Source organism: Caretta caretta, chromosome 23 (genome assembly GCF_965140235.1).
Source record: "Caretta caretta isolate rCarCar2 chromosome 23, rCarCar1.hap1, whole genome shotgun sequence".
Taxonomy (NCBI): Eukaryota; Metazoa; Chordata; order Testudines; family Cheloniidae; genus Caretta; species Caretta caretta.
The window spans coordinates 11,782,550-11,805,603 of NC_134228.1; the positions used below are offsets into that span (position 1 = coordinate 11,782,550).

General features: G+C 55.1%; 1 long non-coding RNA gene across 1 annotated transcript; it reads right to left on the reverse strand.

The window, feature by feature from the left end:
- Window positions 1-14,114: 14,114 nt before the first annotated feature.
- On the reverse strand, window positions 14,115-22,275 carry LOC125628012 (uncharacterized). Its single transcript, XR_007354133.2, has 3 exons — window positions 21,992-22,275; window positions 19,991-20,301; window positions 14,115-15,630 (listed from the first exon to the last, which is right to left on the reverse strand). It is a non-coding gene; the product is annotated as an uncharacterized LOC125628012 (long non-coding RNA).
- Window positions 22,276-23,054: the final 779 nt, after the last annotated feature.

Here is a 23,054-nt window from a genome sequence, read left to right on the forward strand (position 1 = left end):
CCAGCTCTTTCAGTTTTATCTCCCTCTCCCATTCCAGCCACCTCAGCTCCAGCAATGGGGAGCTCCGCCGTAAGGATCCCCTGCTGGCTGCGGGGGTCACAGTGCCCCCAGGGTTCGCTGGACTCCTTCCAGCCTGTCCCCTAGCCATAGGTAGAAGGGGCCTTGGGATGCCCTCTGCAGCAGTCTGACCAGCCGGGGTAGTCACCAGTACTCACGCTGCATCTGCCTGGCTGCTTCCCTCAGGAACAGGGATCGGCTCCTCTGAGCGATCTTCCTCCTCCAGCTGGGCAATCAGCTGTTCTTCTGTGAGCTTTCCAATGCGCAGCCCCCTCTGCTGGCACAGCTCCACCAGGTCCCTCCTAAGGCATCTTCCTGCTGTTCCCTAAGTTGCTGTGGACTCGCAAGCCTGTGTGCTCTCGGCTCCCCACGGTTTCCAGGAAGAAACCCTAGTGTGCCAGCCCTTCTCCAGGTCACCACCTCTCTCCCAGGGTCAAGCAGCAGACTCCTCCGCCCCTGGAATTACTCACCGCGGTCAGCAGGGGGACCCTGTTACTGCAACAGTCCTTCTTGCTGGTGACACACGCCCAGAGGTTGAGCGTAGATTCTCTTTCCCCCAAAAACTGCTCCTCTCTGAGCCTTCAGCACGCCTGGTCCTCGTCAACCCCACTTTGTTTTACTGCTCCCCCGTCACTTACTGCAGGAAGCACCATCCATGGGGTGCACAACATCCCACCTCTGCCACCAGTTGTCACGGAGTGAGGGGGAGTCAGGGCCCTGCACCCCCCACTTCCTGCAATTCACCGTGACTCTCAGCCAGCCAGTAAAACAGAAGGTTTGTTAGATGACAGGAACACAGTCCAAAAGGAGCTTGTAGGTACAGAAAACAGGTCCATCTTGGGGGCTAGGGATCCCAGACCCCGGTTCTTGGCCTCCCTCCATTTCCCCAGCCCACTCCAAACTGAAACCCCCTCCAGCGTTCTCCTCCAGCCACACACCCCTGGCTCCTCCTCCAGCCTTTGTCCAGTTTCCCGGGCAGAAGGTGCCACCTGGCCCCAACCCCAGTGAAGTCACCCCCTGATATCCCACCACCATCCAGCACCGATGCAGACAGTACCAGTAAAACTCCCACGCAACATCCCCAGGTCAATACTCCCCACTCCCTGCTCCATCACACCAGGTAATAACCAGAGGGGAGCTAAACAAACAAAACAAGTTATAATATTAAATCTAACTTAAATTGATTATAAAAGTCAGGTTTACAAAACTAGAACTGATCACACAAGTCAGGGTCGGGAGGCTACACCTAGAGAGAGAGAGAGAGAGAGAGAGAGAGAGAGAGAGATGGGTTCTCACCACTCTGTGAAGTTTGAATCGATCAGGGTCCCAGGTGGTGGGGGTAGCTGAGGGTCCGGAGTGCTGGAGACAGGCAGAGCCCCCAGCACGATCAGTCAGGAGAAGATGAAGTCCCAATGGAACCGTTGCAGATTTTGGATCCAGGCATCAGAGCATTTACTTGAGCGTGGGTAGAGGGGTTTTTGTAGGGAAAGAACAATGGCTCCAGGGAGAACACTAGATTTGTCTGTGTGTAAACAAGGGAGGATACCAAAGTTGTTTTCTTCAGACTAGACAACAGGAGCTGATCATTCCTGGCTACGGAGGGTGTTCCTCGGAGGGGGCTCACAATGCAGTTAGGGAGCTTCACTCTTTTGGATACCAGTAAAGGATTCATTACTAGAATTGGGCTGATAACTGCTGAGTTGGGGGTGTACAGGCATGGGTTCATTAACATCTGGAGCAGAGATCCCCCAGCGTGCTGTGCTTCCCTGCTTCGCTGGTCCCAGAGTTCCCTGCGGGTCTTGCCTTGGGATCTCTGGTCTCCAGGCTGTAGGCTGATGGAGATGCCTCCTTGTCCCACCTCCGATGCAAATGAGGCCGGGGAGTTTCCTTAATCCTGTCACCCTCGTCCCAGGGGTTTCGGTGGGTCTCCCACGGCCTTTCCATTGCTTTTTGTAAGTCTGTCTTCTGATCCGCTTTCGTGCAAGCAGCGGCTGGGGGGGGCGGGGAAGGTCTTTCATGAGTCAGACAGGCTGGGTACTGCACCCTGGTTCCCCAAGAACACAGAGCTACTTGGTAACGCACTCCTCCACTGCTCCCCTCTGCCACCCCCACAGACCCCCTCCACTGGACCCCTCTGCCATCCCCCACAGACCCCTCCACCACCCCCACATAGGGCCCTCCTCCACTGCTCCCCACTACCCTCACAGACCCCTTCCGCTGCACCTCCACCGCCCCCTTCTGCCACTCCTCACAGACCTCCTGCACTGCCCCCTCCACTTCCCCACACAGGGGCCCCCTCCATGCCTCGACTGCCCCCCCGCTACCCCCACAGACCCCCTTCACAGACCCCCATACCTCCCACTGCCCCCCTCTGCCACCTCCCCACACAGACCTCCTGCACTACCCCCTCCACTCCCCCACACAGGGCCCCCCACCACTCCCCACACAGCCCTCTACCTGCTACCTCCCCTCCACCCCCAACCCCACCTGCTCTGCCCGGGGCTGTGTCTCTGGCCCAGTCTGGCTGGCTGGATGGGAGCCATCGGTGTGACCCCATCCCATCTCTGGGGGGGTCTCGGTGCCAGGGGAGCTGGGAGACCCAGGGGGTGCCTGACCCTTCCACCCAGGCCCCCTAGAGCCCCGACCACCAAGGACCCCCATTTGCCCCTCCAGGGCCCCTCCCACCAAGGACCCACCCTCCCCCCAGATTGACACCCCCCCCCGCTCGTTACAGGTGTCCTGAGGATTGGCCGCCCCCCGGCTGCTGCAGCACGTGAGTGACCCTGGGATGGGCATGGAGGGGGGCCTGACCCCTCCCCACCATGCAACCCTCTGGGAATCCCAGTGAGCCAGGCCTTCCCGCTCTAGGGAAGGGCTGGGCCATGGGAGAGAGATCTCTGACGCCCCCTTAAAGGGTTGCCAACTTTCTACTCACACAAAACTGAACACCCTTGCCCTGCCCGCTGCCCCACCCCTCCTATGAGGTCCCGCCCCTGCTCTGAGACTCCCCCCCCGCTCCCACTCACTCCTTTCCCCACCCCCGGTCGCTCAGTCACTTTCACCGGGCTGGCTCATGGAGCTGGGGTGCAGGAGTGGGTAAGGGCTCTGGCTGGGGGTGCAGGCTCTGGGGTGGGGCTGGGGATGAGGGCTTTGGGGTGTAGAAGGGTGCTCTGGGATGGGACCGAGGGGTTTGAAGGGCAGGAGGGGGATCAGGGCTGGGGCTAGAGCAGGGGGTTGGGGTGCGGGAGGGGGTCAGGGATGCAGGCTCTGGGCGGCGCTTACCTCAGGCATCTCCTGGAAGCAGCGGCATGTCCCGCCTCCGGCTCCTATGTGGAGGTGTGGCCAGGCGGCTGTGCATGCTGCCCCATACGCAGGTACCACCCCCGCAGCTCCCATTGGCTGCAGTTCCCAGCCAATGGGAGCTGTGGGGGCGGCAGTTGGGCCGGGGGCAGTATGTGGAGCCCCCCAGCCTACCCCTATGTGTAGGAGCTGGAGGGGGGACATTCCGCTGCCTCTGGGAGCTGCATGGAGCCAGGGCAGGCAGGGAGCCTGCCTTAGCCCCACTGTGCTGCTGACCGGACTTTTAACGGCCCGGTCAGCAGTGCTGATCAGAGCCACCGGGGTCCCTTTTCCACTGGGCATTCCAGTCAAAAATCAGACACCTGACAAACCCTTCCCCCTAGGGGGAGGAGAGAGGGCTCTGCCCCCCAGGGGATGTGGGTGCAGGAGGGGACAAGTCGCTGCCCCGGGGGAGGGTTATGGGGGAGGAGAGGGGTCTCTTCCCCCTGGGGGTTGGGAGATGGGGGAGAGGGAATAGGTCTCTGCCCCAGGGAGTGGGGGAGGGGGAGGGCAGAGATCTTTGCCCCCTGGGGTATGGGGGTTGTGGAGTGGGGGAGGGGAGGGGAAAGGATTCTGCCCCCCAGAGTGGGCTCTGTGTCTCATTGCCTCTCCCACTGTCAACCCAGACAAGGCCTCACTCCAGGTGACCCCGGCGGGGGGTGTGGTCCCTGCCGGGGGGCGGGTTTCCCTGCGCTGCCTCTGCCAGGTGCCCTGTGCCCGGCTCTTCCTCTACAGGGGCATGGGCCCCGTCCCGGTGCAGCACGCCGAGGCATGGGGCCAGGCGGCTGAGTTCCCCATCGACCGCGCCGGCCCGGGCGATGCCGGCACCTACCGCTGCAGGTACCTCAGCCGATATGGGCAGCCCCGGTGGTCAGAGAGCAGCGACCCCGTCCGGCTGGTCGTGGGAGGTGAGTCCTGAACGTGCAGCTGACTCTGGGGTGGGGGGTGGGGTCTGGTTATACAGGAACACCTCATCCGGAGCAGAGATGCAGCCACCTCTGGGGTGAGGTGCGGGGCTGGGTATATGGGGACTCTCACCCAGAGTGGAGATGCAGTCACCTCTGGGGTGGGGCACGGGGGCTGTTTAACAGCACAAAGCAACATCCCAAGCATTTGGGACAGGAAGTGAGGGAGAATCCAGTGGAAAGCGCAGAGGGTATTTAGGGCAGTCGTGTGGAACACACACACACACACACACCCATTATGCAAGAGAAATTCGCAGGGATCCAGAGATGCTCTCCTGGAAGGAGCTGAATGAAGGGCCCCAGCTTCACTGCCCCTCTTCTCTACCCCCTTCCTTCTCTTCCCAGCTCCCACCAGTGAAAGCTACTTCTCTTCAGTTTGCTTTCATCCTTTTTCTCCAGCACACGCCAGCCGGGGGGCTTTGTACGTCACAAGTCACCAGGTCCAGTTGTGCCCCATCGGACTGGGGAGAATTAATTATCGGGCGTCTCGCTGCGGCGGGGTGGCCAGTGGGGGCCATGGGCTGAGAAGCCGAAGTCTGGTTTGTCTGGGTTGGGTGGGTTTTTCCTAGACCACTATTTTTAAAATCAGAATCAAAAGTTAATAGGGAAAAACAGCCAAGAACTCCCCCCACACACACTGGGGTTTGGCCAGGATGCCAGGGTTCCTGCCCCCCATGTGGGGGGACATGCCAAGAGATCTGTAATTCCCAGGTGCTGGCAGGGCAGGGGCATAGAGCCTGAGACAGCGGCAGGGGTAGCGGCCAGACAGACCGTGCTGGGTTTAAACACCCCTCCCCTCCCCGCACCGTTCTTCGTACAGGCACCAGCCTGGATTCCAGCCCTGCCGCCCCCCCCAGAGACCCCAGCCCCACCACCCCAGCACCCCCGGCGCACAGCCACAGACCTCCGCCAGGTAAGTGATGTGGGAAACAGAGGCCCAGGGCTGGGTTCGGATCTCAGCCCCCCAGGGTCAATCCGGAGTCACTCCTGACTGCTGTGGGTCATATGGGGACCCCTCGCCTGGCGCTGAGATGTGGCCCCTCTGGGGTGGGGCACAGGGGCTGTTTAACAGCACAAAGAAACACCCCAAGAGTTTGGGACAGGAAGTGACAGAGTATCCAGTTGAAAACATAGAGGGTATTTAGGGAGGTTGAACAGAATCCTCTCCCCCCCACCCCTGCTGGGGTTTGGCCAGGATGCCAGGGTTCCCACCCCCCATCTGGGGGGACATGCCAGGGGATCTGTACCACCCAGGCGCTGGCAGGGCAGGGTAGCGGCCAGACAGACAGGGCTGGGAGGTTTCTGGAGCCACGTTTAACACTCCCCCACACACACACTCTTTGTACAGGCGCCAGCCCGGATTCCAGCCACTCCACGCCCCCCAGAGACCCCAGCCCCACCACCCCACCACCCCCGGGGCACAGCCACAGACCTCCACCAGGTAAGTGATGTCGGAAACAGAGGCCCAGGGCTGGGTTCAGATCTCAGCCCCCAGGATCAATTCGGAGTCACCCCCGATTGCATTAGGAGCTCAGTGAGGTCTGATCCTAACACCCAGGAAGTGGCTACAGACTGACCCCTCCCCTCTTTAGCAGCTGCGGCCTCACCTGGGCACTCGGATTTCACCCAGGGCAATATCGTCCGCCTGGGCCTGGGCGCAGGGGTCCTGCTGGCCCTGGGGCTGGTCCTGGCTGAGTCCTTCTGCAGCTGGGAGAGACGAAGACCCTCGACCAAGAGAGCTGCCAGACGCAGGGGAGGGGTCCCCCCATCAGGGCATCTTGCCCCTCAACCACAACCTCCCCCGCTGGGAAGGATGCTCCTTACTCCCGACCCGCAGCCCCAGGAAGTCCAAAGCAGTCTGCGAAGCGTTACAAAGGGATCTCACAAAACGGGCGACGGGGCGACAAAACGGCCGATGAAATTCCACGTAGATCAATGCAAAGGACTGCGCATTGGAAACCGTAATCCCAACCATGCAGGCAAATGGACGGGTCTCAATTAGCTGTTACCACTCGAGAGAGAGATCTGGGGCTCAGTGCGGAGAGTCCTCTGAAAACAGCCGCTCAATGGGCAGCAGCAGCCAAAAAAGCCAACAGAATGCTGGGAATCATTAAGAAAGAGATGGATAAGACAGAAAATATCAATCGCCTCTGGATAAATCCATGGTAGGCCCACACCTTGAATACTGGGTGCAGGTGTGGTCGCCCCATCTCCAAAAAGATACATTGGAATTGGAAAAGGTTCCGAAAAGGGCAACAGAAATGATTAGGGGCTGGGACAGCTGCCGTATGAGGAGAGATTGATCAGACTGGGACTGTTCAACTTGGAACAGCTTAGTGACCCCTTTCACACAGGAAGCCTCTGAGTGTGACCCACCCCTTACAAATTAAAAAAAGGGGGTAATTTAATGGAGGCTCAGGGCTGGCAGCCCCATGGACCCCCATGTAACCACCTTGTGACTCCCTGATGGGTCACAACCCCCAGTTTGAGAACCCCTCTGCTAGAGCAGTGGTTCCCAAACTTCAACAACCTGTGAACCCCTTTCACTAAAATGTCAAGTCTCGTGAACCCCCTCCTAAAAATGAATATTTCCAGGGATTTTCTCCTTTACCTGAGTATGAATTATAAAAGCAGTGATCTCGGAAAAATAAAATTTGTTCTTATGACATGCTTATTACACACTATTTATTATTAATTATTATTTATCATGACAGTATTTTTATTACATTATGAAAACGGCAACACTCGTCCAAGATCTCACTTTCATAGTTTGTATCACTTTGACTAAGCCTGTTAGAAGACAAGGCTCTTAGGTTTCATCAGGGAGTATCAGATGTGAAACCGCATGAAAGGATTTAAGAAGCCAACTCAAATCATTCCTCCTACACAAGCATTCAGGTCTTGAGCAGTCCAGGCAAACAATGCACGGAACAACAAAGCTTAAACTTGTTCTTCATAATCATTTTAAAAAGAATACTAGCTGCCTATTTAATTTTAAAAACAGCCAAAAATATCCACCTCCCTTTCCATTTCTTGCAAGGAGTCTTGAAGTTTAAATCTCTTCAATGTGATAGATATGCTTGCTTTGATCTGCTTAGCTCTTGGAAGTCCAGGGGCTCCGGGCTGCTGGCTCCGTGCTGCCCGGGATCCCTAGGGACAGCTCTGTCTTCTCTGTCTGAATTTTTTCCCGAGAACCCCCTGTAACATTTCACTAACCCCAGTTTGGGAACCACTATGCTAGAGGGTCTCAACAACACAACGGTCAGCATTGAACCCGGGCCAGCAAACCAGTCGGGAGGATATGATGGAGGCCTATGAAAACCTGACTGGTGTGGAGAAAGTGAATAAGGAAGTGTTATTTACTCCTTCTCATAACACAAGAACCAGGGGTCACCCAATGAAATTGACAGGCAGCAGGTTTAAAACAAACAAAAGGAAATACTTCTTCACATAACGCCCAGTCAACCTGTGGAACTCCTTCCCAGAGGCTGTTGTAGATGCCAAACGTATAATGGGGGATGGATCAGTGGATAATAGCCGGTAACGTTGCGCTCCATAACTTTTTATGGAAATATGCTAATGAGTGTGAATATGTTGTAACTGGAATATGCTTTGTGCAAAAGGTCTCTTGCAAGGTATTATTACAAAGCTTATAATCTACTGAGTGTGGCCATCCTATTTGTATGACTGTATCATTCTTGTATCTGAAACTAGGAATACGAAGTATAACTCTGAGGCCCTATTGTAATTATGCAAAGTGTGGGCCGTTAATGGTGGTTTGGAATCTTGATGGCTCCCATTGACTAGGACAATTGGTTGTAAATGGCTCTGTTTACTTGCAAATCTTCATGTGTATGTGTAGGCCAGCTCAAAAAGAATGAAGGCTGGGGTCTCAAAGGACATGTCACATGATATTGGAATCCATCTTAAATCTGGTACTTTTCCATCTAGAAGGAGGGGTGGGGACCCAGAGAGACAAAAGATTCCCGCCTTGTGCCAAAGCTATAAAAGGGGGTGGAACAGAACAAAGTGGGTCCCAGCTATGAGAAAGCCCCTAGTTTCCACCTAAGATGCCTGCTGGAACTAACAAGGACTGTACCAGGGGAAAGGATTGAGCCCAGACTAAGAAGGAGTCTAGTCTGTGAAAGAAGCTTATTGGAATATCTCGGAGGGTGAGATTTACCTGTATTCAGTTTCTTAATATATTAGACTTAGACTTGTGTGTTTTGTTTTATTTTGCTTGGTAACTTGCTTTGGTCTGTCTGTTATTACTTGGAACCACTTGAATCCTACTTTTTATATTTAATAAAATCACTTTTGTTTACTGATAAACCCAGAGTAAGTGATTAATACCTGGGGGAGCAAACAGCTGTGCATATCTCTCTGTCAGTGTTATAGAGGGCGGACAATTTATGAGTTTACCCTGTATGAGCTTTACACAGAGTAAAATGGATTTATTTGGGGTTTGGATCCCATCAGGAGCTTGGTGTCTGGGCGCTGGAGATAGGTGACCTGCTGAGCAGGATTTGGTTAAAGTCTGCAGCTTTGGGGGCAAGGCCCAGACCCTGGATCTGTGTTGCAGCAGACTAGCAAGTCTAGGTCAACAAGGCAGGGTTCTGGAGTCCCAGACTGGCAGAGAAAATGGGCTCAGAGGTAATTTCAGCACATCAGGTGACAGTCCCAAGGGGGTCTCTGTGACTGAACCCGTCACATTGCTCTGTTCTGCTCATCCCCTCTGAAGCAGCTGACCCCAGCCACTCTCAGACAACAGGATACTGAGCTAGACGGACCATTGCTCTGACCCAGTGCAGCCATTCTTACTTGTTATGATCCCAGCCACGTCGATGGTGCTCCTGGGAAGTTGCTTTAGGGGAGAAAGTCCTTTAGCCCAGGATCTGAGCCTATAAAGGTGACATTTTGACTCGAACAGTGGTCTTCTGCGTTGGGTTTCCAGGTAGCCCACTCTGTTTCCACCCTCCTGCCTTGGCAGCTCAGCTGTCCTCAGCGGTGGTAATACCCTTCTGGTTGTTTCCACTATGGTGTCCTGAAGGCCTGACCCTGAGCTGGGGCCAGCTGTGGGTAACTGCTCATTACCATGCGCGTCCATGTCAGGGGCTGCACGCCACTGGGGGACACCTGCAGAAGGGACTCAGGGTGCCGTCCCTGATACCCTGCAAGGCAAAGCACAGGCTGGCCTAGTCCAGAGGCGATTGCTCGGGAAGTTGGCGGTGTCTAGGAGCTGACGACTGACAAACCAGTGGCCTGGTTCTCAGAACCAGTGGAACTGATTTGGCTAAAATTCTCCCCCCAGAATTCATCCCAAGGCAGCCGCCTGGGCTGTGGAAATTCCAGCCCCAATGGCAAACATCTGGCAAAGTTATCAGTATCTTGAAAACAGGGCCTTATAATGCTTTCCCCAGTTCTGGGAGGGAAGTGGGGTCTAGTGGTTAGAGTGGGGGGGCCTGGGAGCCATGGCACCTGAGTTCTATTCACAGCTCTGGGAGGGTGGAGGAGGGTCTAGTGGTTAGAGAAGGGGGAGGCTGGAAGCCAGGATGCCTGGGTTCTCTCCCTGGCTCTGGGAGGGGAGTGGGGTCTAGTGATTAGAGCGGGGGTGGAGTAGGACTCTTGGGTTCTATCCTCCTGTGGCAAAGTGGGAAAGTTCTTAATGTTTTGTATGAATATGCTGTGTGTGCCTCAGTTTCCCCTGTGTGTTACTCAAGTATCTAGGTGGTGGGATAAGGGTGTGTGATTATTGCAGAGCCCCCTAGAGGGCAGGTGTGATGCCAACTGGCTGCCTGGGCTCAGACACTGGCCGACACTCTGTGTCCTGGCAACTGATGATGGGGGCCCACCCTCTGTGTGAGCCAGCCGGAGGTGTTGGAGAACGAAGCGAGAGGTGGAGGCCAGGGAACCTGTCTGCCCAGGAAAGAGACAAAGGACTTAGGAGGGGCAGCTGGGTGTGACAGAGGCTGGGCTGCTGGAAGCTGGGCTGCTGGACTTGGGTGGGAGAAGCCCAGGGGTGGCCCTGGGTTCTGGATCCCTCCCGAGATGGACTTTGCTGACTGCTCCTGATTTCGGTGCTAACGAGCTCTGTTCTATGCTGTGCTCCCAGTGACTAATAAACCTTCTGCTTTCCACACTAGCTGAGAGTCACAGCTGAGTTTGGGGGTGGGGTACAGGGCCCCTTTGGGGGGGCATGTGAGGCTTCCCCAGGGGTCCCAGCCAGGTGGACTCGTTGCGGGGAGCTCAGTATGAACAGGGGCGCTGAAGCCAAGGAGGGTTGCCCTAGGCAGAGTGGGCCCTGGGGGGTGTCACGCTGCAACGAGGATCCTGTCTGACTTCATTCGGCAAGGTCTCAGAACACCACGCCTGCGCACTCTGTTATACCTTCACAAGGTCCCTGCCCTCTTGCTGCCTCAGTTTCCCCCTCTGGAGAGTGGGGCTATCGCTCCTGGCCTGGCTTTGCGGTCTATGAGGCAGAAGGGCCCATTATTATAATATACCCCCATCGCTGTGGGGCGCCTACAGCCTTCTCTGGCGCCCAGCTCTGTCAGGGGGACAGAGGAAGGAAATCCAGCCGCCTCTGAACAGCCAGGGCTCCTGTCAGCCGGGCAGAGACTAAATTTAGCAGGGGGTGGGAGTGGCGAGTGTCTATTACCCCTGTGTCAGGGAGCCCAGCTGTGGCAGAGTAGGAATTTTTCATAATAATTTGTATTAATACAGCATGTGCCTCAGTTTCCCCTATGCAGTGCCTGATTAACTAGGTGGTGGGAAAAGGCTGTTTACTATTCACAGAGACCCAGGTGTGACTGGCGCCAGCTGTCCAGGGCTGGGCCCCTCACCCATGGAGAGTCCCAGAAGATAATGGCCTGGCTACTTGGTACCTAACTAATGACATGGGGATGACCCCCCTCTGCAGGAAGCCAGCCCGGTGGGACCAGCTGGAGGACAAAGGGCGAAGAAGGGGGGTCAGGTGACCAGGTTTCCCGGACCAAGGCCAAAGGCTGGATGAGGGGCTGGGGTGGGGGGGTTTGCTCCGTGTGGCACGCTGGGAGCAGGACGCTCTGTGGGACTGGGACTTGGGGGCGGGGCAGAGCAGAGCCTGGGGTTCTGGCCCAACCCACATGGACTTTGCTGTAACTTTAGCCAAGGACTTTCTACACTGTGTCTTGACCCCCCCTGCGTCCACACCACTGGCTGAGTCACTCCAGATCAAGGGAACGGGGTGGGGGGACCTGACTTCCTTTTGAGGTGTGAGTCTACCTCCAGGGTCCGATCCCGGTGGACTCACTGCGGGGAGCTCCCAGCGTGTCCCCAGGGGTCGGCAGGCTCCGAGGGCTGGTCCCCAGAGGTGGTGTGAAGCCAAGGGTCTGATCCCAGTGAGTGTGACCCACAGGGGGCTGAAGTACTGCCAGGCTCCTCCCAGGGACTGCTCCAGAGCAGGGTGAGAGCACCAGATCTGTGGATCCATGACGGGGTGGAGGGAGCTTGTGGCAGCTGGGGCCAGCGGCTTCCCCTTGGAGCACTCGGGCGGCTCCGATCCATGACCCAGTGGCAGGGGGCAACCCGGATCTCCCACGCTGCCTGGCGTGGCCTCAGCTGATCGGGCCCCGGGCTGTCCCCCAAGGCCACAGAGGGCTCAGTGAGAGGAAGATGCTGTCACCGTGGTCTAGGGCCCGGTCCATGGATGTCCTGGTGGGTCCTGGGGGCGCACGGCTTGTGAGCTCCTGCATGAGGGGCAGATCCCAGCGGCCTGCAACGTACACTGTCCCCCAGCACAGTCTGAGCCAGGACAGGGGGGAGCAATGCCCTCAGACCCCCATGCCCTGTTCCCACCAGGGCTGGAGGTGGGACAGAGGGGGCAGTGTGGAGGGGGTGGAGCAGACCAATCCGTGCCCAGAGGAGGGGAAGAGCAGAGGGGGTGGGCACCGGAGAGGGGAGCGGAGTTGGGGGGAACCCGCTGCCCAGCAGTCCGAGCAGATGTATCGAGCGTCTGAAGGCACCCTGACCCGCTGAAATATTCTATGCATGTCCAATTGCAGCCAGCAGGAAGCAGCGGGCTCACACCCATGCCCCTCGGCCTAACAAATTCTTCATTCTCCTGCATGCGTTTGGTGCTCAGAATAAATTCCTGGTCAGCCTCCGGAGGTGGGACCCGCCTGCACCCAGCCTCGTAGCAGCTCACAGATTGGGCGTCTCTCCTGTGCTCGTTGCCCGACTGCTCAGTAGTTTCGCCCCTTTGATTCTATCCACGTATTGGTTTATTTACTGCCCCCTGCTGGGGAGAACCAGACCCGTTTCCCCCCACCCCATCCCACCCTGCCCTCAGCTAGGTGCAATTCACTCAGAGTGAATCCAGAGCTGGAAAATAAGGCCAGACGCTGCTGAACGGTAGCCGTGAGTTGATGCATCACTGTGGATAATAACACCCATCTCCATAGGGTGAGCGCTGTAAAAACCAGCACGGCAGTAGTCTGGCTCTGAAGCGCTTGCAATCCGAAGTAGACACAAGGCGCATCACAACAGATAAGCCTTTCGACACTGAAATGCAAACGTTATGAACAGGAGAGAGGACAAGGCACAATACCTGGTGCTTCTGGATACAAACGTGGCTTGTTACTGCTTTCGGCAGGTGACACAAACCGGAAGAATATGTAGGCAGTGGAAGTGTTACAAGATTTGGAACTCTTGTGACTTTATCACAACTCTCTTGCTATTTGGTGCTTTACTAAAATCCCCAGCTCCCAGAGACATGTTATTTCGTGAGAGTCATAGAGATGTCAGGCAGGAAGGGGGCTTGTGAGTTCATAAGAACATAAGAAAGGACAGCCATACTGAACACCAATGATCCATCTAGCCCAGTATCCTGTCTTCTGACAGTGGCCAATGCCAGGTGCTCCAGAGGGAATGAACAGAACGGGTTAACTATCCAGTGATCCAACCCCTATCATCCAGTCCTGGGTCCTGGCAGTCAGAGGTTTAGGGGCACCCAGAGCAAGGGGTTGTGTCCCTGACCATCCTGGCTAATAGCCATTGATGGACCTGTCCTACAGAAACTTACCTAATTCTCTTTTGAACCCTGTTATGGTTTTGGCCTTAATAACATCCTCTGGCAAGGAGTTCACCAGGTTGACCGCATTGTGTAAAGAAATACTTCCTTTCGTTTGTTTTAAACCTGCTGCCTATTAATTTCATTTGGTGACCCCTAGTTCTTGTGTTATGAGAAGGAGTAAACAACACTTCCTTGTCTACTTTCTCCACACCAGTCACAATTTTATAGACCTCCATTGTATCCCCCCTTTGTTGTCTCTTTTCCAAGCTGAAAAGTCCCAGTCTTATTTGTGACAGGCTGGGTCACAGAAACCCCCTTGGGACTGCCACCTGATGCACTGAGACTACCTCTGAGCCCATTTTCCCTGCCATCTTGGGACTTCAGTACCCTATCTTGTTGAGCCAGGCACGCTAGCTTGCGACAAACACAAACCCAGGTCTGAACCATGTCCCCCAAAAGCTGCAGACTTAACTGAAAACAGCTTAAGAAGTGCTCCTGTCTCCAGCACCCAGACGCCCAGTTCCCAATGGGATCCAAAGCCCAAACAAATGAGTTTCACCCTGTGTAAAGCTCATACAGGGCAAACTCATAAATTGTCCGCCCTCTATAACACTGATAGAGAGAGATGCACAGCTGTTTGCTCCCCCAGGTATTAATACTTGCTCTGGGTTAATTACTATGCAAAAAGTGATTTTATTAAATATAAAAAGTAGGATTTAAGTGGTTCCAAGTAATAACAGACAAAACGAAGTAAGTTACCAAGCAAAATAAAATAAAATAAGTGAGTCTAAGCCTAATACAGTAGGAAACTAAATGCAGATAAATCTCACCCTCAGAGATGTTCCAATAAACTTCTTTCACAGACTAGACTCCTTCCTAGTCTGGGTCCAGCAATCACTCACACCCCCATAGTTACTGTCCTTTGTTCCAGTTTCTTCCAGGCATCTCTTTGGGGTGGAGAGGCTATCTTTTGAGCCAGCTGAAGACCAAATGGAGGGGTTTTTAGGGCCTTTTATATTCTCTCTCTTATGGGAGGAAATCCCTTTGTCCCAGCTGTGGATGTAGTCCAGAGACTTGATTTGAACCTGCAGTTTATTCCATCACTGCTACAAGCCTGAACCAAGAACTTTGCCATCACTGGATGTCATTGATTCCACTTAACCAACTCTAGCTCTCATCTATATTTCTTTCTTTTTATGAATAAACCTTTAGATTTTAGATTCTAAAGGATTGGCAACAGCATCATTTGTGGGTAAAATCTGATTTGTATATTGACCTGGCTCTGGGGCTTGGTCCTTTGGGATCGAGAGAACCTTTTTTCTTTTACTGGGGTCTTGGTTTTCATAACCATTCATCCCCCATAACGAGTGGCACTGGTGGTGATAGTGGGAAACTGGAGTGTCTAAGGGAATTGCTTGTGTGACTTGTGGTTAGCCAGTGGGGTAAAACCAAAGTCCTCTCTGTCTGGCTGGTTTGGTTTGCCTTAGAAGTGGAAAAACCCCAGCCTTGGGCTGTAACTGCCCTGCTTGAAGCAATTTGCCCTGAATTGGCACTCTCAGTTGGGTCCCGCCAGAATCAGCATCGTTACATCAGGTAAAGGAGAAAATCTCTGGAAATATTCATTTTTAGGAGGGGGTTCGCAAGACTTGACATTTTAGTGAAAGGGGTTCACAGGTTGTTAAAGTTTGGGAACCACTGCTCTATATGATCACAGTTCCTGTCAATAACATCACATTATTAATCTCTCTTCATACGGCAGCCGTTCCATACCCCTGATCATTTTTTTGCCCCTTTCTGTACCTTTTCCAGTTACAAAAAGAAAAGGAGTACTTGTGGCACCTTAGAGACTAACCAGTTACAATGTATCTTTTTTGAGATGGGGCTACCACATCTGCACACAGTATTCAAGATGTGGGCGGACCATGGATTTATATAGAGGCAAGATGATATTTTCTGTCTTATTTTCTGTCCCTTTCTTGATGATTCCCAACATTCTGTTCGCTTTTTTGACTGCCGCTGCACAGTGAGTGGATGTTGAGGGATGGGGCTCATCGCTCCCCACTCTCTAGTCCCCCATCGTTTAGCATTTCAGCACTGCCAAGAAGTTTCCCATTCAGCACGGCTGACCGGTCTCCACCGCTGGCGTCCTCCGGCTGCATCAGCTCTGCCAGCTCCTGCATGGGGCCGGCGTCGCCGGCCTGCTGGGACGGAGCAGCTCTGGCAAGGAAGCCAAGACAGTTGCGAAACCAGTGCATGCAGCGAGCAATATTATTTCTCTACCATAGCCCCAGTGCCAACGCCAACACCAGAAAGGCCACCACTGTCCACACCACCACCTCTGCAATATGGCTGGACTGAGATCCGGGATGTGCAACCAACAACAGGAGAGCAGCGTTAGTGGGAGACTTGGTCAAACCAGGCGAAAACTTCCAGCCTCTCTACCGCGCTCAGCGTTCCACCCCGGTGCATGTAAAAGGGATTTTCTGGTTCGAGACGCTCCGCAGTCCCGGGCTAATCATGGGTTTGCCAATTTCCCTGGGGCTCTGAGGTGCTACAGTAACACACCTAATCAATAATGTACAGCACCTAGCGCTGTGGGGTTCTGAGCCATGACTGGGGCTGCTAAGCACCATACACTTTAGATTAAGGTTCACTTGATAGCTGGTTTATAAAGCATTTGTACATGGTGAATATATGGTCTCAGCATGCTAAACACACAAGTAACAAGTGTGCTGGTCTACACAGGGCCACTCAAGAAAACTAATCAGAATTGGTCTTTAAAATGTATTAGTTAAACCAAATTAAACTCCTGTGTGGATGCTCTCCTTCAAAATTAAGGCAGCCTGAATTCTATTTAGCTTAATTCACTTCCAAAGTGAATCGAATTCAGGCCACATCAATTCTAAATAAGAGTGTCTATACCGGGGGAAGGGGAGAAGGTCAATGCAGTTTAACGAATCCACTTTAAATTCAGGGCAAGTCTATACTAGAAAATTAAGTTGACCTAAGTTACATTGACATACAGCCAGGGCAGTAATTAAAACCCTTTTGCATGTCCACACTATGCTCCTTGTGTCGGCGGCACACATCCTCACCGTGCCAGCGTGAGGCATTGTGGGACGGCATCTGAAAGGTAGCAACAGGCGATGTCATTAGGTCCCCTGCATCGATCTAACTGCATCCACCCAAGCGCTGTGCCTCGCGGGGAGCTGGAGTTATTCCGTCAGATCAGGAGGCGAGTTCCATGGATGGTAGCTGTCTTTCAGTGTAGACACTTACAGAGTTAGAGCGACGTAACCTGCCTTATGTCGACCTAATGCTGTAATGCAGACCAGAGCCTGCACTTTGACTTAATTCAGATTAATTTTCCTGAATGGCTCTGTGTAGACAAACCCTGCAACCTCAATTCAACCCTTTCTAAATTAACCTCAATATAAAGCGTCACCCAACAAATCAAGTCGTAGATGGGCATGAATGTGGGGTTGGGAGCCAAGCGGTCAGTATCTGGAGGTTCTGCCCCACCCACTCTGCTCCGTTGGCCAGTAGGGCGAGGAGAAGTGATGTAAAGCCATGGAAGGTTCTCTCAGGAGATGGAGATATGACCCCGCTACTCCCAGCCCCGCTGGGACCAAGTAGCATGGAGACCCTCCCTCCTGGCTGCTTCTTGGCTTCTAGCTGACACCACGCTGTTCCTTGCTGTCTGGCCTGTCCATGCCCAAGAGGAGCTGGGTGGGACAATCTGCCGGGGAGCCGGGCAGCAGCCAGAATTAGCTGGCAATCCCAGCAGCTTGGCAGCCTGTTCCCAGCCCCATCACTCACCCCCCGCTGCCATCCCATTGAGGCGATCGACCCTGGCCAGGGAGGCCGGAGCTGGCGCGGGCTCTGGAGTGAGACAATCATAGAATCAATCATAGAATCATAGAATATCAGGGTTGGAAGGGACCTCAGGAGGTCATCTAGTCCAACCCCCTGCTCAAAGCAGGACCAATCCCCAATTAAATCATCCCAGCCAGGGCTTTGTCAAGCCTGACCTTAAAAACTTCTAAGGAAGGAGATTCTACCACCTCCCTAGGTAACGCATTCCAGTGTTTCACCACCCTCCTAGTGAAAATGTTTTTCCTAATATCCAACCTAAACCTCCCCCACTGCAACTTGAGACCATTACTCCTTGTCCTGTCCTCTTCTACCACTGAGAATAGTCTAGAACCATCCTCTCTGGAACCACCTCTCAGGTAGTTGAAAGCAGCTATCAAATCCCCCCTCACTCTTCTCTTCTACAGACTAAACAATCCCAGTTCCCTCAGCCTCTCCTCATAAGTCATGTGTTCCAGACCCCTAATCATTTTTGTTGCCCTTCGCTGGACTCTCTCCAGTTTATCCACATCCTTCTTGTAGTGTGGGGCCCAAAACTGGACACAGTACTCCAGATGAGGCCTCACCAATGTCGAATAGAGGAGGACAATCACGTTCCTCGATCTGCTCGCTATGCCCCTACTTATACATACCAAAATGTCATTGGCCTTCTTGGCAACAAGGGCACACTGCTGACTCATATCCAGCTTCTCGTCCACTGTCACCCCTAGGTCCTTTTCCGCAGAACTGCTGCCTAGCCATTCAGTCCCTAGTCTGTAGCTGTGCATTGGGTTCTTCCATCCTAAGTGCAGGACCCTGCACATATCCTTATTGAACCTCATCAGATTTCTTTTGGCCCAATCCTCCAATTTGTCTAGGTCCCTCTGTATCCTATCCCTGCCCTCCAGCGTATCTACCACTCCTCCCAGTTTAGTGTCATCCGCAAATTTGCTGAGAGTGCAATCCACACCATCCTCCAGATCATTTATGAAGATACTGAACAAAACCGGCCCCAGGACCTACCCCTGGGGCACTCCACTTGACACCGGCTGCCAACTAGACATGGAGCCATTGATCACTATCCGTTGAGCCCGACAATCTAGCCAACTTTCTACCCACCTTATAGTGCATTCATCCAGCCCATACTTCTTTAACTTGCTGACAAGAATACTGTGGGAGACCGTGTCAAAAGCTTTGCTAAAGTCAAGAAACAATACATCCTCCCTTCATCCACAGAACCAGTAATCTCATCATAGAAGGCGATTAGATTAGTCAGGCATGACCTTCCCTTGGTGAATCCATGCTGACTGTTCCTGATCACTTTCCTCTCATGTAAGTGCTTCAGGATTGATTCTTTGAGGACCTGATCCATGATTTTTCCGGGGACTGAGGTGAGGCTGACTGGCCTGTAGTTCCCAGGATCCTCCTTCTTCCCTTTTTTAAAGATTGGCACTCCATTAGCCTTTTTCAAGTCATCCGGGACTTCCTCCGTTCACCACAAGTTTTCAAAGATAATGGCCAATGGCTCTGCAATCACAGCCGCCAATTCCTTCAGCACTCTCGGATGCAACTCGTCCGGCCCCATGGACTTGCAGAGGAGGTTGCAGCATGTGGACGTGGAGTCACAGGAAGTCAGAGGAGAGGGGTCCCATCCCCTCCCACCCATTGAAATCTGCCCCCCAAATGCCGCTGCGCAGAGTCAGAGCAGGACTGGGCCGAGAGGGACTGTGATAGGGCATCTGGGCCAGCTCCCCCGGTGCTGAGCCCAGACCAGTTACCCTGGACCCCAGCCCTGGCAAGGGGTTTGTCCAACCTGTTCTTAAAAACCTCCTATGACAGGGATTCCCCAACCTCCCTTGGAAGCCCATGGCTGGGCAGCACCCAGCCCGACGGCACCCCAATCTCGGTGACTCTGTGTCTGGGCAGCACCCAGCCAAACGGGGCCCCGATCTCGGTGACTCTGTGTCTGGGCAGCATTAAACTTTGGGTTCGTCCTGCCAAGACTTCCCCAGAGCATTGTGTCGCGACCGACGAAACCCGGCTCCTCCCTACCTGTGATCAACCTAGCTAGCCACTAGATTGATCCGGACTCTGGACATTGACTGGTGGGAGAGAGAGAGTGTGTGTGTGTGTTGATTGAAGGCATATGCTAATTGTTGTACCTTCAATAAACTCGGCGCATTGCCTTTTCCCCTGAAAAAAGATCCCGTGTGCTTCTTATAAGCATACCACAAGGTCAGACCCAGGAAAGTCGAAGCTGTGTAAGCTTCTTGCCCTGGTGACAGTCTGCTCAGAGAGAGGAGGCTCCCCCAGAGTCCTGACTGGCTTCGTAGGGAGTAGTTCCAGAGCATCCCCCCAGTGACTCCGTGACACGCAGCGTATTGCCTTGTCCCCTGAAAAAGATCCCGTGTGCTTCTTATGAGCATAACACTAGGACTAAATGTGCTTTGCTTTGCGGTGGCTGGTTGGTACCTGGTGTACATTGTTGCAGCCCCAGAGAAAAGCAAAGCAAGGGGGCTGGCACCCGGTCTGACGTGCTGGGAACTCACAGCGACGTTCAGAAGCTGTGCAAACCCAAACCCCCAGGCTGGAGGGAGACAGACGCAGGCCTCCACCTGTGAGAGGGGATGGCTGGGAAGCTGGAAACTTTACATCCATGCCCTCCAGGAGGCCCAGGGAAATCCACAGTGCAGTTACCCCTGAAATTGTGACCCACGGCGCTTACCTGTTACATTCAGATGGATGGAAGCCAGACACTCGCTTTTGTTCATCTCATGCACAATCTTCAAATCCCCTGCAATGGCTTTGCTGGCGTTCATCACGATGACCCATCCGCTGGACACGGAGATGTGCCCGGCGAAGGAGCTGTTGTAAGGGTTTGATTTCCCTGGACGGATGACAGCGATCAGCTCCCATGTCCCAGCCAAAGCGGGAGACCAGTACAGTTTGGCAAAGCACTCAGAGATTTAAGGGGGTGTTGCGTGTCACCGCCCTCGGGCACAGACAGAGAGATTTTCTGTTGACATTGGCTGGGGCCTGGGAGAAGAAATCAACATTTCAGGCCGGCTTTGGTGAAGCCTGGAAGAAGTCAGACACCAGATCTGGCAGGGGAAGGAGGGATATGTTAACGGGGAGCACTTCAGATATAAGGTGCAGACCCCACAAATGCTCAACCAAGCCTTACACCCCAGGCGTAGACCACGCGAGTCACCCTCAGCTCACTGCTCGAGGGAGCGTCTACATAGCAAAATGAGCCCTGCCGCACCGAATCGCACGGTGGATCTACACAGCAACCAGACACCTGCAGCAGGTCCATGCCAACTGCAGGGCTGTCGAATCGCTGGGTAGATTTGTGCTCCTGTGAACGAGGCGGGTCTCGGAGCCCGGGCTCCCGCCTGAGCCTCATCATTTACACCAGCAACATATTAATGCCTAGGCCAACAAGGCCTAGGCCTAGGGCGGCAAATTTGCAGGGGTGGCAAATATGTAGAGCAGCCAGAGGTGCCAACTTCCCCTGGCACCGGTGGGTGCTCGTGCCCCCCTGGCCCTGCCCCAACTCCACCCCTTCCCTGCCCCCATTCCAACCCCTTCCCCAAAGTCCCTGCCCCAACTCCATCCCCTCCCTGCCCCTATTGGTCCCCTTCCCCAAATCCCCACCCTGCCTCCTCCCCTGAGCGTGCCACATTCCCCCCTTTCTCCCAGCTGCACGAAGCTGTTTCACGCACAAGCGCTGGCTGGGAGCAGGGAGAAGCAGGACCCGGTGGCGCGCTCGGGGAGGAGGCGGAGTTGGAGTGGAGGTGACCTGGGGTGGCGGGTGGGGGGGCAGGGAGCTGCCGGGAGGGGGGAGGGGCAGCAATTATTTCAGGGCCTAGGGGCGGCAAAATCATTAATCCGCCACTGGTTTACACGGCTGTCTTTAGCACCCCGCAAGCCCGAGTCAGCTGAGCTGGCCAGGAACAGGAGAGAGGGTTCGGCAGTGTAGACGCACCCTGACTCATGTTTGCGGAATCAGAACCAAAATCACTAAATTGCACCAAGATCTGTGCAGTGCCCGGCACAATGAGAGACTGGATCACAACCAACACACCCCTCCTCCTCCCTCTCCAAATCACCTCCCGGCGCATCCCCCCGTTCTGCCCTCTGACTTCTGGAGCCTTTCTGGGGAACCCCGCCCAGCACAGAGCTCTACGGGGGAGTGTTACCGCTTGCCCAGGGCATAGAAATAAGAACATCGCTGGAAGACAGGTGTGTTTTTTCCACTGCATAGCGCCTGGGCCAGAATTCGATGTGTCGGCACTGTGGCCGTCGTAGCTGTGCCGTGGGCCGTAGAGATACGCTTTTATCGCGCCTCTCACTCCGTCCCCCGCCCCGTGGCCATGCAGCCCTGCCCTGCCCGGTACGAAGCGGAAAGCCGCCTGCAGGGTGCCTCCATGAACACACACATCCGAACGGCCATTCGGTACAGCCAACAGGACCGCGAGAAACCCAGCCGTTCCCGGCGTCACGCCGTGCGTGCCCGACGCCAATAGGGTGACCAGACAGCAAGGGTGAAAAATCGGGGTGGGGGGTAATAGGAGCCTGTATAAGAAAAAGACCCAAAAATCGGGACTGTCCCTCTAAAACCGGGACCTCCGGTCACGCTAGATGGCAATGAACGCGCCGAAGTACCTATGAAAGGCGACAATCTTTGTCAGGGTGTTATTTGGAAGAAATGTGTTTCACCCACCAGCCCTGCGCCTCTCCGGGGGCCTCCCGCAGGCGCCAGGCTGGCAGCGCCGGTCAGCGCCCGCTCCGCCTTCCCTCCGGACTCGTGGGGCGCCCCCACGTCCCGCTGTCAAAGGGACGGGCCGGTTTTGGAGGCTTTTTCTTATATAGACACCTGTTACCCCCCCCCGCGCCCCGGTCTCTCACACGCCGCCCGGGCACCGAACGACCCGTCCCCAGAAGCGGGGCTCCCCGGGGAAAGGGAGGCCCCGTGCCCCTGGGGCGCTGCAGCGCTGCGGGCGGGCGAGTGTTTTAGCCCCGCCCCGTGTGCGAGGGTGAGGGCGGCCGACAGCGCGGGGCCGAGCGGGAAAATCGCGGTCCGGGCTCGCTGCGCCCTGGGGAGCGACTTCAGCCGCAGCGTCCGCCGGCGTCACCCAGCGAGCGTGGGCGGCTTTACCCCCCCCCCCGAACAGCGAGTTCCCGCCGCACCCTGCCTGCCCCGCGGCTGCGCGCTAGCGGCGCCGCCCACCCGGACCGCCCAGTATGCAACTGCGGGGGGCGGGGCCCGCTCCAACCGTTCCCCGAAGCCCCGCCCCTGCCCCGCCCCATCCCAACGGCTCCCCGAAGCCCCGCCCCTGCCCCGCCCCTGCTCCAACCATTCCCCGAAGCCCCCACTCCTGCTCCGCCTCCGCCCCTTCCCGCCCGGCCCCCGCTCCAACCGTTCCCTGCACACACACACACACCCACACACTCCCCACATACCCTCCTGCACACACACCCGCATGCACACACACACCTGCGCACACACACACCCCACATACCCCCTGCACACACACCTGCACGCACACACACACACACACACAGCTGCACATGCACGCACACACACACACCCCACATACCCCCTGAACACACACACACATGCACACACACACACCCCTCCCCCACACACACACCCCTCCCCCACACACACACCCCTCCCCCCACACACTCCCCACATACCCCCCTGCACACACAACCGCATGCACACACACACCTGCACACACACACACACCCCTCCTCCACACACACACCCCACATATCCCCCT